A 15068-nucleotide genomic window follows, 5' to 3' on the forward strand; every position below is an offset into this window, starting at 1 on the left:
TATTTCCATTACAATGATTCAATTTCTCCACCCAGTTAGCGGTTCTGAATAATAAACATTTGAAACTTAACACAATTGATTATTATTTTTTATTTTATTTTATTAATTTTTTTATGGCATGGAAATCATGGTAATATGTAGTGGCCACGAGATCATTTTGTTGAGATAAGGATAGTGGCCATGTTCCCTCCCTGTCACAAAATTGTTCATTCGGCCAAGTATGGTGTCACACACACACACACACACACACACACCATAAACACCCCCATGAAAATGTGAATCTGACTGCAAAATATATTCTTCATATAATCTCTTCATATTCTTCAATCTTCTTCATATAAGATCTCATTAACTGACCCTTGTCCCAACCGCAGACTTCATATTAGTGCTAGGTCCTTGTCTCTCTACGCTCATCCTGTTGAGCGTTTCTTTGGCCATGATGACCAGCTGACCTTTCAACAGTATATATTTTCCACCATTATGCCACTGTATTCTACACATGTACGAATCCATAGCTTTAATGGGGATAAATCATAGTTGCACAATTTCAGCTATTATTGCAAATTAAAAACATAAGTTTTTAAGTTACTTGTAAAAAGGTAAAAAGGACTTTTAAAAGTTTCAGAAGTCTTGGGAAAGATTTTTCAATGTCTCTTCTGCTCAACAAGGCTACATTGATTTGATAAAAAAAACAGCAAAAGCGTTAATATTGTGAAATATTATTCTAATGAAGACAGCAGTTTTCTGTGTGAATCTGTGTTAAAGTGTAATTTATTTCTGTGATGCTCCGCTGTATTTTCAGCATCATTCCTCCAGTCTTCAGTGTCACATGATCTTCAGAAATGATTGTGATATGATGATTTCTGATAATTATCAGTGTTGAACACAGTTTTGATGTTTCGGTGTGATCTGTGCTCTACTCACTCAGAGTCCCTGCACTGCGTCGGCTGCCAGCACAGACAGACTCACGAGCAGCACACACAGCACCAGCGACGCTCCAGTGATCCCTCCACACTGCAGCACAGACACTACAAGCTGTTATTAACTCATCATGTTAAAACTGCTCCCTATGAAGAACTAACGGATGGGAGACCTTGTCTTCAAAAGGACATAGTGGCCCCAGGAAACCATGCATTCCCACCACGTTAACCTGTTCCCCAAAACAAACAGCTATGTCAGAAATGAACTGCAAACGTGATCAAATACATATTAGGTACCTGCACACACAATGAAGGATGCCGCTCCACTTGTACAAACTCTCCTTTTAACTGCTGTAAAAGATGAGAGAAGAATCAGTGTAAGAGAAGTATACTTCAGAAGTACACTTGAGTTTACAGTACTTATACTGTCATGTCAAGCCTCATGATTACTATAGCTTATACAGTTCTGGTTCCTGTGACCATCTCTTCACCAGATTTTCGCACCCAGAGTCTGTGTTGGTTCTCCATCCAGCTGTCATTCAGCCGGGTGTGGACCTGAGATCTGCTGCTGACCGCATGGCACTGCTGACCAGTCCTGAGCCTCCAGCCTGCAGGGGGTGCTGAGGATCCACACCAGAGCCGTTTGATGAGCTTCAGTCTCTGCCAGAGACACGCACACGCTGAGAACCAAACTAGAGCGGAGCACTCATGATGTTACACAGCGTCTGCACTGACTGCATTGTTATTTACTGAGCTGAAGAATATCATTTCCATGATTTCCTCCAAAACAAACAAAACTGTCTCATTTTCTCGATTTAAATGTGCTTACAGTGGAAATCTATAGAGCGTGTGAGATGGAGTCCCTCCTTCTCTTCAGTTCAACATGAAAAAAGTCTGAATTTTCCTACTACTGTAGTGCTTCCCTACTTCCTACTAGAAAGCCTGTAAACCTTTGACTATACCAAGGGGCTGAATATTTTGAATATATTTGGATGCTGTACCTGTTTCGTTCAAAAATGAACAATACTCGGTTCGAGGAAAGTTTCCCCAAATCTATGCAAAGGTAGAAAGAGAATAAGCATCAGTTAAAGAGCAAGAAAAACTACAATAATAATAATACTTTCCATATAACTAATAGGCTATCTGTGATGCTATCTGGGAAAACCCATCAGATGTCGCGCTGGGAAGTTTTCTGGAAGTTCTAAAAATAGGTTGTATGTACATTTTTGGTCAAAATTAGGGTTTCATTCAATTATTATTCTATAACATCTTGTCTATCATCTCTAAAAATATCTTGGCAAAATTCACTTGTGCAGAAAAATAGCGGTTTATTGGAACACGTTGGGTAAAAACTGTTAGCTTTTAATGCATTGTAAGTCGCTTTGGATAAAAGCATCTGCTAAATGCATCAATATAAATATAAATATAGTTGCAAACAGCAATTACGGGGCAAAGCACTCCAGCGGCAAATTTAGGAGCTAAGCATGGCATGGAGGACCACACCAAATGCAACAGTGAGCAATTACAGCAATTTTAGGATGATTGTAGTTGAAATGGCTGAAAATAAATAAATACAACCACTAGTAATATGATTAAATGGCTTATCACTTATGACCAAAAGGTGGCACTGTAATCAAATCATTTTGGCGTATTCTGTGAGAGATGATAATGGCACACACAAAGTTTGGTGTCAATGTGCCAAAGCATTGCAGCGATACAGGCTGAAGTGTGATTTTGGCATGATGCCTCAAATTCGTCGCTGTGATATGTGAAAACGGTTTTGTCTATTGACACAAAATCCATAACATTTTGTCAGCACAGTCTGAAGATCATCTGATTCGAATTTGGTGAAAATCGGACCAACGGTAGATGAGGAGTTCGAAAAAGTCAGTTTTCAACATATATCAAGGGGTACGCGAGCTGCCACCAGGGGGTGCGCGAGAGGAAAAATGTAATGGCGGTCTGTTTTTTTTAAGTGGGTTTTTTCCTTACAATAAAAAACATGAACAGTAAACATTTCCTTTGTAATCGCTTTAATTTTAAATAAAAAACTATAATTTATTAGTTTTCGATGGAAACGTAGAAGACAGCAGCACTGTTCTTCTTTTATGTACTGCAGGCTAGGCTATATGCGTGCCAACTCGTTTCAGCTTAACTGGCTGAAATCAGAGAAACTGTCGGAGTCGGACATCTTATGATAAAGTTGTTAGCCAGGAGGAGAGGGGCCAAGAGAGAGTGAGGATTTGGAGACAACAGATACGAGAATAGAAAAAGAAAATGAGCGAAGAAAAAATCTTGAGGAAATCTCTCTCTCGCTGCAGGCTGAGCGACTTTTGCGCTGCACTTTGAAAAGTTCCAGATGCATCCTCTTTCATTTTATTTTATGTTTGAGCCTATGCTCTTTGCAACTTAATTATGTTGTGGATCGTGTATAGGCTAATTTTATTGTCGCACTTGAAAAGTTTAAGATTGATCCTCGTTTTTAGTTATTTTATCTATTTCGGAGCTTATTCTCTTTAATGATGTGGATCGTTTGTAACTTCATTGCAATTTAATTCAATGTACTGTCGTTCTAATTTCCATAACCGTTGTGTTATAGTGGTTCTCAACCTTTTTTTCCACTGGGCCGCACTACGTTCCAAGTGCAAGCGGATTGCACAGGTTTGAGTAGCAATGGGCTTCTTCACACTGCCTCCACATGTGCAACTGTGCTTCTGAAGCCTACTGACCACGCGCACCTGTCCGCGCGGTCATAAAAAATGGGAGGAACGTGTTCGTCCTCTCAGAGCCTCCGCACACACTCTCCCATGACGATGTTTACGTCACGCCTACCTAGCAGACTCCCCGCGGACGCGAAAAGTTTAACATAGGCTTAAGGTGCTGTCTGTAAGACAAACACTGGAGCATGACTTGACGCGACATTGCAGAAAATGTGCGTTCACAAATGTTGCCTATGTTGATCCAAATATGGAAAGCACATTCGAATTTAATCCAGTATTATTCGAATAATATCTCCAGAGATGTTTTGCCACATTTCTTCAATTGAGGATGATTGCTACGTAATATATGGTGTTCCCATTTGCCTGAACTTCTTCAAGTAAGTTGCGGGGCAAACCAAAAATCCAGAACTCTCCTTCACTACTGATACTGCGACTATTATTTTTTCTACGTGTTCATTCGCTGGCCTTTTTCACATTTCTTTTTTTTCTCCCTTAAAAACAAATTTGTCCATTCTGATGCTCAATTTTACCGAACTAATGGCTGTTGATGGCTATTTGAATTGAATTGTGCCAAAGTGGGCGCTTGTATGTTTTTCGTTAAATGCGTAATGTTATGTAAGTAGGTCTGCTCATGTCTGAAAATAATATATGAAACACAAAATAATTTAACATAAGAAATATAAGCTATAGCCTAATGTTTTTTAAGTAACTGTTTAAATTAATGTAAAAAAAAAATAATAATTGTAAAACTGAAAAAAAAAAATTGTGTTCAGCGTGGTGGGATGCATTTGAATTCGTGGCAATGTTTCTTTTACGCGGCTGAAAATAACCGTGCTTTCCGTTACTGAGTCTGAGCCTGTGTCTGTCACTCGTCCTTTTAAAAGTGGAAGCTTGTGCGTAGCTTTGTTGCATTATATTGAAACTTTGTTGATGTTTTTATTGTCATGCGTGTTCTGGTTATTTGCGCATGATTAAACATGACTCTTTATATGGCGATAAAAGACAGCTTTGTTGCATTTTTTTTTAAGTGGGGATTGGGGGTGCGCCAACCCGGTTGGGACATAGAAGGGGGTGCGCAAGGAAAAAAATTTGGGAACCGCTGCTCTAGCATATTTGGTATCTATGTTGTCGGCATAAGCCAGGGAATATTTTGATACACCAAAGTTTGGTGTAAATATGTCAAAGCTTTGCAGAGATACAGCCTCAAATGTATTTTGGCATCGGTCCAGCAAATTTGTTGATGCGCTAAATGAGAACCATTTCGTATATCGACACGAAGTTCATAATTTTTGGCAAATGGGGTCTGAAGATGATCCGTGTCAAATTTAATGAAAATCGGACTAACGGTCTAGGAGGAGTTTGAAAAAGTAGATTTTCAACATTAATCAAAATGGCGGACAGGGAGTTCAGATTTATTACTAAAAAATTGGTATGTCTATTGTCGGCACAACTGCTGTCGGCATAATTGGAATCGATGTTCTCGGCATGATGCAAAAAATATAGGGAGACCATTTTCATTTCAATAGTCTAATCAATTAAAAAGTTATTAGCATTTTTTAGATATTTCATTATAACTCTTGACCACAAGGTGGCGCTACCACCAAACTTTTTGAGTACCTTCAGGGCATGGAGCCAAATATTTTTGTAATTATTTTCATAACGATACGATAATGCGTTCAAAAAATAAAGCATTTTAAAACATAATTCAAAATGGCCGATGCCTAAAATGGCTCACACGGGAAATCTGGATATCATTCGAATTGACATGACTCACTGAATCTAAAGAGACCAGTTGATTTTTGTGATTTTTGGCCAAACCATTCAGAAGTTATAAGCCAAAATATGCATTTTTCATATCTCCTGACCACTAGGTGGCGAAACACTGCAGGTAGTCTCAGATCATGGTTATTACAACACACACCAAGTTTGATCTCAATATGCAAAACCGTTGCCGAGATATAGCCTCACGTGCATTTTTGCGTGCTTTTCGTCAAATTTGTTCACGTGTCATTCGAGAACGGTTGGACGAATCAACTTGAATTACATAACTTTTTGCCAACATGGTATGAAGATGATCTGAGCCAATTTTCGTGAAAATCGGACAAACCGTCTAGGACGAGTTCGAAAAAGTAGGTTTTTCCAAAAATTGAAAATAGAAAAAAAACTAAACCTTGCGATTTTTGAATTTAAATCGACTTGGCATGAGCCAAGGATTCAGAGGTAAAAAGAATTATCATTTTCTGGCTTACGGTTCAAAAGTTATTAGCATAAAAATATTGAAACTTTGGACAAGTGGTGGCGCTAGAGAGTTGGAGTTAGAGACTTCAGATTTGCTGTAGTTAATGTTGGGACTGTCCTCTATCAGTGTGCCAAATTATACCACTTTCCCGCAATAGGTTCTATGGGCTGCCTGCCATAGACTTGCGGCGGAAGAAAAAATTACGCTAACGGATATAATAGGTGCCTTGCACCTTCGGTGCTTCGCCCCTAAATATATTGCAGCAAGCAGAAAAGACTGTCTTTCTCTCATGTTAAGAACATGCTGCAGAGGTGCTTTCTCTTAACACCGCAAAAACAGTTAACCTATCAAAATAAATCAAGTAACATATAATAAAGGTTTATCAATGCACATTTCCCGCCAGTCCTGATTAAACTACGGCTCCAAAAGTTTTATTTATTCATAAATATCATTCATTTATATATGTGAGATGGTGGAGCACAAGAAAAAAACGCAGTCTGAATCTGCTCACTTAGACGATCTTGCTCGTCTCAGTCTGCTCAAGCGTGGTGATGTCAATGCCCTACATTTTTTTCTTTTTTATAATGGACTATTTCCCACAAAGAGATGAAGGATCGGATGATGATGTTACTAAAGAGGAGTCAGGTGATAGTCTGTTATATGCACAGGTGTGCTGTGCTCGCTTTTCTAACTATAAACTACACTATCCATGCTATCCAAGCATACAAGGGTGATCAAAAGTTCATAGACTATGTCCATCATGACAAAACTGTCCTCTTCAGGGTAACGTTAGTCTGTTTGTGTAATGATGCAGTATAGTGCTCCTGACAGACAGTGATTGTTAAGTAGAAGTGAAAGTGAAACCCCTCTCACTTTAAAGCCGTTCTTCTCAAAATTCCATTCAATAATAGCTATCAGCCAACATCAGAAAAGCCATAACTTTTGTTCTGTTCAACAAAGGAATGGACAAAATGAAACCTCAGCTTTCATATGGTACCTAAACCTAAAAAAGATCAAATTTTACCATGTGTTGGGTTTTACTTTCTTGGTAGACAGTTTTTACATAGCTCCAGTCTCTGTTTTTTTATTTATTTGTTTACTAATTCAATAATTCAACTTTTCCTTAATCCAGCTCTGTTCTAGCTTGTACTATTCTAAACCATGGCTGAAATTTAGAAAAATGAGCACCTCTTGTGTTTTATTGCCTCTTTATGATGAATCTCTTGCTGTATTCCTCATTTGTGTGTCTCTTTAGATAAAAGTGTCTGCTAAAAGAATAAACGTAAATGTAAATGTAAATAAACATTACCTCAAAGAACAGATAGGGGGCGACAGAGCTGAGTAAAAGCTGAAACTCATGGCTGGCATTATTCTTTAGATTATGGGAGAGACAGAAAAAGAAGTTAAAACTTAAATTAACAAATTAAGTGCAAATGTATTATAGAGCAGCGTGACATACCCATTCCACCTTTAGACAGCGTCCCTTCCTGCCCAGCTTCTGGCATGCAGAAAACTCCTGGAAACTCTCTTTATCTTCATTGGCCACATACGGTTTCATTGCTCCTGTCACATGGTCAGTTTTCTTGTGTAGCTTGGGTGGGACTGGAAGACAAAGCCAAAGAGAGGAGGTTATCGATGGGGCTCAATGATTACTGATGAGTCCAGCAGATCTATGAAAAAAAACCTTGGTAAACATGAGCAAAACAGACTGTAAAAAAATTGGTTTTGAGGTTTCTCCTCTTGTCCTTTGATTGTAAATAATCACAAAAATATGTTTTATCCAAAACTTGTGTGCCAAAATGAGTTCCTGGCCGCACACACAGTCAGGAGGCTTGGTCAAGTGGCCAAAGAATCTGTAAGAATCACAGATAGAGATTGCAGACGCTAGTTGGGCTCTGGGCTTAGAAAGTCTCCAAAGCAATGATTAGACCACAACTTTTTTGGGATGGTTGTCAGAAATAAAGTAAAAAATGTTATGGGTTTATATGGATTTGGCAGAAAACTTTTTATATGGATTTTGGCTTAAAGAACTGAGTGTAACAAAGTACCTCATCTGCACTGTAGACTGTCACATGTGCCCTGTATGTGGACTTTTAATTAGGTGTCCAAGCACTGAAGGTACCGGAACCCTATTGTAAAGTCCTAGAAACACTAATTTGACTATAATAAGTACTTTTACTTTTTTACTCATATCACAGCAACCACACAGGTTATAATCAAATATTTTTGTCAAGTTGAATATGAATGGATTTTTTTGGCATACATAAAATTATTCCACCATTTTGAACTTTTATATAAACCAAATATTTTATATATTTTCGAACTCCTCCTAGACCATTTTATAACGAGAAATTGTGTATGTGCCATCTAGAAACCCTAAAAAAAGTATCAAAAGAATTTGGAATCATCAAATGGTTTGGAAGATATCCGAGATAACCGTTTAATTCTATTAACAAATTTCTGATTTGTAATATATATATATATTTTTTTTGCATGTTACTGCTTTAACTCAACTCTGTGATATGTTTTTTGTCTTTTTTGATACCACGATTGATAATGTATGCAAGGGTATTTGTGCTTCTACTTCATTTTCGTCTTCTTCTGTTAATGTTTCTTATTCTGGTACTCTTTTTTCAAACTTCTGCACTCTTGATTCTTACTCTCTTCAAAAGGAGGTTTCTCAAATGAAGCTGGCCACTTCTTTACTTGATCCCATACCTACTAGTCTGTTTCAGTCATATCTTGTTTCCTTGTGTCCAGTTGTTTTGAGTATTAGAAATTACTCTTTGTGTACTGGGGTTGTCCCACCAGCTTTTAAAATTTCTGCAGTTAGCCCAGTACCAAAGAAGACAAATACTGATATGGAACCTACGCTCACTCTCTCCATCTCGCCTTTCTTCTGTGGTTTCATCCTCACTTCCTTCACTCTCTCAGTTTTCAGCTCTGGATACGAACAGCGCTACGGACACTCTTTGCTCCACTCTAACCTCTTGCTTGGACAACTTTTGCCCACTGTCGTTTAGACCAGCACGCACTGCCCCATCTGCCCCCTGTCTGTCCGAGGTTCACCGTGAACATCGCTCTAAACTCAGGGCTGCAGAAAGGAAATGGCATAAATCAAGAAACTCTACAGACCTCAGTGTGTGTCAGTCTCTCCTCTCTTTCTTCTCTGCAAATGTCTTCACTGCTAAAACATCCTACTACCACAACTAAATTAACCACTGTTGTGACGCTCGGACACTCTTCAAAACTTTCTCTTCTCTTCTTAATCCGCCTCCAACTCCTCCTACATCAACTCTTACAGCTGACAACTTTGCCGTTTTCTTCACAAATAAGACAAGAACCATCAGTGACCAATTCTCCACACCGCAGACTGAGGATAACTTCACAATGACCGATGCACCTTCTCTCTCCTCCTTCTCTCAACTCTCAGAGATGGACGTTTCCAAACTTCTCCTGTCCAATCATCCTACTACTTGTCCACTTGATCCGATCCCCACTCACCTCCTTCAAGCGATCTCTTCTTCAGTCATACCTTCGCTTACTCACATTACCAACTCCTCTCTTCACTCTGGAACATTTCCCTCAGCATTTAAGCAGGGTCGGGTAAGCCCACTGCTTAAGAAACCATCTCTAAATCCAGCGCTTCTAGAAAACTACAGACCGGTATCCCTTCTTCCATTCATTGCAAAGACACTTGAGTGTTCAACCAGCTTTCTATGTTCTTTGTACAGAACAACCTCCTGGACAGCAACCACGTTACTCCTCTCCTCACCAGGTTACAGTGGCTACCAGTAGCCGCTCGCATCAAATTCAAGGTACTGATGCTTGCCTACAAGAAGACCACTGGCGTCTTGTAGGCATGTGAGAGTGATTTTGAACTTCTTTGGGATGGCATTACAAGGCGTCGTTCACTTGCAGAGCACAAACTTCTGGAGGGCACCACTGACTTTAGGTATGTTGGTGCCATCCCAAAGAAGTTCAAAATCACTCTCACGGTCCTTTTCCTGGACTGTGCCCAGCTGGTGGAATGACCTCCCAATCTCAATTCGTACAGCTGAGTCTTTACTTATTTTTAAGAAACATCTAAAGACTCATCTTTTTTGCCAGCACTTAACCGACTAATACTAGATCTTACCTTTTCTTTTCTTGTCTATCATATTCATATAAAAATAAAAATAGAAAAAACTGGCTATGCGTTCTGTACTAGACTAACTGAGACTTGTCATGGCATACTGTTGTTGTTCTCTTGTTGGTCTGATTGCTTCTATTGTTCTCATTTGTAGATAACTTTGGATAAAAGCATTTGCTAAATGATTGCATGTAAATGTAAAATGATTATAAAAGCCTTAATAATTTTCATCCCATATCCAATCTTGCTTTTCTTTTTAAAATTTTGGAGCGAGTGGTTGCTTCTCAGTTAATTTCTCATTTAACTGAAAACAATCTTTTTAGAGCCTTTGCAATCTGGCTTCCACAAATTCTGTAGTACTGAAACAGCACTAGTTAGTCTTGTTAACCCCAGGGTATATAAACCCTTATGTTTTCTTGCACTCTTGTTCAGGTCTTGTCCAAGGATGTCTTGCTGGTATGCTCAGTTTTGTTCCTTGCCTTTCGTGCATTCCTTTTTCCAGCTCGCCCTGGTTTCAAAGTTCACCTAAGTGATGAAGTACGGTGGAGGCACTGACATCTTGTTAGGATGCATGGTCCATCAAGTACCAACAGATATTATATAATCATCTAAATGACCCTGTCAGGAAGTTAAAACTGGGCTGTTTATAATTTACATTTACATTTATTCATTTAGCAGATGCTTTTATCCAAAGCGACTTACAAATGAGGACAGTGGAAGCAATCAAAAACAACAAAAAGAGCAATGATATATGAGTGCAATAAAAAATGAAGTCTCAGTTAGCTTAACACTGTACACGTAGCAAGGGCTTTTAAATAATTTAATAAATAAAAAGAAAACAGATAGAATAAAAAAGAATAGAGCAAGCTAGTGGTATATATACACACACACACACACACACACACACACACTCAGCTGCTCGGATTGAGTTAGGGGGGTCATTCCACCAGGAGGGAATATTTAATTTAAAAGTCTGTAAAAGTGACTTAGTGCTTCTTTGGGATGGCACAATCAAGCGATGTTCACTTTTAGAACGCAAGCTTCTAGAGGGCACATAAGTCTGAACTAACAAAATTAGGTAAATGGGTGCGGAGCCAGTGGTGGTTTTGTAGGCAAACATCAATGCCTTGAATTTTATGCGAGCAGCTATTGGTAGCCAGTGCAAACTGATAAAAAGAGGTGTGACGTGTACTCTTTTTGGCTCATTAAAAATTAATCTTACTGCCGCGTTCTGGATTAATTGTAAAGGTTTGATAGAACTGGCTGGAAGACCTGCCAAGAGGGCATTGCAATAGTCCAGCCTGGACAGAACAAGAGCTTGTACAAGGAGTTGTGCAGCATGTTCTGAAAGAAAGGGCTTGATCTTCTTGATGTTGAATAAAGCAAATCTGCAGGATCGGACAGTTTTAGCAATGTGGTCTGAGAAAGTCAGCTGATCATCAATGATAACTCCAAGGCTTCTAGCTGTTTTTGAAGGAGTTATGGTTGATGTGCCTAACTTGATGGTGAAATTGTGATGAAACGATGGGTTTGCTGGAATCACAAGCAGTTGTGTCTGGGCAAGGTTGAGTTGAAGGTGATGGTCCTTCATCCAGTAAGAAATGTCTGTTAGACGAGCTGATATGCGAATAGCTACCGTCAGATCATCAGGGTGGAATGAGAGGTAGAGTTGAGTGTCATCAGCATAGCAGTGGTATGAAAAGCCCTGTTTCTGAATGACAGAACCTAATGATGCCATGTAGACAGAGAAGAGAAGTGGTCCAAGAACTGAGCCCTGAGGCACCCCAGTAGTTAGATGTTGTGACTTGGACACCTCACCTCTCCAAGATACTTTGAAGGACCTAGCTGATAGGTCTCAAACCATTGAAGTGTGGTTCCTGAGAATTTAAATTATTTTAATTTAAAAGAACTTTAAGAAAAAGTTAGATTTTTGAAGGAACGATAATTGTTTTATTTTGGTTTATTCAGCTCATATTTGCTATAGGTATCAACTGTTGAGGGCACTGTATGATATGAAAATACATAATGGCCTGGTTTCATAAAGAAGGCTTAGGTTAAGCCAGATAGGTAAATTGGGACATTTTAGTAGTTTTTATAAACGTACCTTAGAAAAAAAAAAACATTACAGTTGTGCATCTTGAGACAAAAGAAGGGCACTGACATATTTTAAGATCAGTCAGAGCAATCTTCTTTCAGTTGTAACAGCTCATATTTGCATTTTAGTCTGGGATTAGGTTTAAACTATGTCTGTAAAAAACGGGGACATATGTAAATTATGCATCTACTGATTTGAAGAAATTTCTTGAGCCACCCAAATTATCTTTTGGTGCTTCTAGCACACTTAGCCAATTGTTAACTCGCATATATACTTTTCAAACAAAAAAAGTAATGTTTTCTTGCGATATATTCATGATATGCTCCCAGGGTGTGATGCTGAAGAATCTTACTTTTATTGTTGCTAAAACATTTTTAAACCCTACTACATGTAGCGTATGTAATACTTCATACTTCATAGAAATAACCAATATGTACTTTTATGATACTAAGCCAGTAACCTGTAACCTGACTTTCCCCTGACCTGCCCTATACAAATGATACACTTTTTCATGATGGATTTGTGTTTGCCATTAGTGTTTGGTTTCAGGGTAGCTACAGTTGTTGATTTTTACACAAAGCCTCATCATGATACATGATGCCTTGGAAATCGAACCTGTGATCTGAAACTTTATTATTGCCGCTCTATCAGTCACATAAACTAAACAGTTAAACTGGACACCTGTTAACTTACCCTTACAGAAAATGGCATCTAAACCCTTGGAACACACTGAAAGAGAAAAATGCATTGGTGCCATCCATCAGTGAATGTTCAGCAGTTATTTATGTGTCACAAATACTTAGAGAGAGAGGTGTGCATGATTTAAAGCATATTTACCTTCCTCTTTTGAAGGAAGATTGACAAGTTTAGTTTGTGCATGAGTGCATGAGTTTGTGCATGAAGAATGGACTACAACTGAACTGCCAAGCTCTGCCTCTGTTACCTCCTCCACTAAAGACATCCACACCTATGACACATACACTTGACATAATCAGCACTTCACACATCAAAACCAAACTAGAAAATTGTGGCGAGTGGGGCGGGGCCGAGGGACATGGGAGCGAGGCCGGTGGAGTGATTGGAGATGAGCTACACCTGTTCGACCCGCCGGTCTCGAGGCCCACGGAGGAGATGGAAGGATATAAAACTGGAGTGACGACAGTGAAGGACGAGAGAGGACCAGGCCTGGGCTGTTTTGTGTTTATTTTGCTTTATTAAAATGTTGTTTGATTGTCCGCCGGTTCCCGCCTCCTTCTTCCCGATGACTAGGAAGTCTTTTATCGTTACAATGGTGCCTAAACCCGGGAGAAGGAGGGACGCGCTGCTGAAGATCCCTCGCCGCTGTGGTGAATCCGCGGTGCCAACGAGCAGTCGAGGAGTGTGCCGCCATGGACGCTCGAGGCGGTGGGCTGGAGCGAGTTGCCGGGGACGGGCGAGCTCGCTACCGGCCGCCCACGATAGGGAGGGGCAGCTGCCGTCCGTGAGGGAGCGGAGGAGTCTGCGCCGTTCGCCAGGTGGCCGGAGCCTGCTGCCATCCGCCGGAACGGGGAGGTGCAGGGAACGGGGGACTCCTGCCGGCTGCCCAAAACCGGAGGAGCCGTCGCCGTCCACCGGGCGGCGGAGGAGTGTCGTGCCGTCCGCCGAGGGCCGTCCAGTACCACCGCCAGGCACCGCGGAGGAGATCGCCCAGCTGGTGGAGGGCCGAGCAGCGGTGCGTCTGGGAACCGGATTTTTTTTTTTTTTTTCCTCTCTCCCCTCTCTCGTCTATGTCGCTCCTCCTTCCATCTCCTTTTCTCTCGCCTCGCCTGTCCTACCCCCAGGTTCCCGCAGGTCCCCGTGAGCGGTCTCCTGCTAGAGCGCAGTCTCTGGAGTACCCCCCGGCCTGCGAGGGGCGATGGGGGTATGTGGCGAGTGGGGCGGGGCCGAGGGACATGGGAGCGAGGCCGGTGGAGTGATTGGAGATGAGCTACACCTGTTCGACCCGCCGGTCTCGAGGCCCACGGAGGAGATGGAAGGATATAAAACTGGAGCGACGACAGTGAAGGACGAGAGAGGACCAGGCCTGGGCTTTTAGTTGTGTTTTGGTTTTTATTTGCGCGCACCAGTCGTCCGTGAGGGGCTGGTGCGCTGTTTTGTGTTTATTTTGCTTTATTAAAATGTTGTTTGATTGTCCGCCGGTTCCCGCCTCCTTCTTCCCGATGACTAGGAAGTCTTTTATCGTTACAAAAATGTTTAAATATAATGTTAGCTTGACAAAGCATTGGCCAAAATTTGAAAAATGTCTGAAGCTGAAGCTTTAGGTCTAGTCTTGCAAGAACTTGCAGTTTGAAAATTACTGTATGCAAACATTATCTTATCTGAATACTTGAGCAGATTCAAGAGAGATATGAAAGAGATTTGGAAGTTGAAATGTGGTTGCTAGAGTGTTGCTAAGAAGTTGCTAAGGTGTTCTGCTTCGTAGACAATTGCTATGTGATGACAAAGAGACCATCTGTTGACCTGCAGTGTGAAGAGCGGGCTGTGAACCGGAGCATGCTGGAGTGGCTCTGTGAAGAGTACGTGTAACAGACATGAACAATAGTAGCAGACATCATGTTGTCTCTATCACGGTGAAATGGAGGACAGGAGGCAAATGCAAGTAAATGATGTTTATTGAAGGAAGGTTACGGTGAGTGGATGTTGGAGAGTGACGCAGGGACCTCGACGGCAGCACAGACAGGTGAGTGGGGATCTTGAGTGTGTTGGTGGAGGTGGTGATGGTGATAGATCCGTGGATGATGGTGATAATCCAGAAGCGACTGAACAGGAAAACAGAGCATGAGCAGGAACGCTGGAGGATGAACAGACATGAACCACGAGGACCTCAAACAACGATCTGACAAACAAGAGACGAAAGACAGGGCATTAAGTAGGCTGTTGGAATGAGCTGCAGCTGCCGCTGATCAGATGATCAGCAGTAACA

General features: G+C 40.7%; 1 pseudogene; it reads right to left on the bottom strand.

Annotated features, from left to right (window-relative positions):
- Positions 1-924: 924 nt before the first annotated feature.
- On the bottom strand, positions 925-14700 carry LOC132114597 (uncharacterized; annotated as a pseudogene).
- Positions 14701-15068: the final 368 nt, after the last annotated feature.

The sequence above is a fragment of the Carassius carassius genome, chromosome 34 (genome assembly GCF_963082965.1).
Source record: "Carassius carassius chromosome 34, fCarCar2.1, whole genome shotgun sequence".
In the NCBI taxonomy this organism is placed as follows: Eukaryota; Metazoa; Chordata; class Actinopteri; order Cypriniformes; family Cyprinidae; genus Carassius; species Carassius carassius.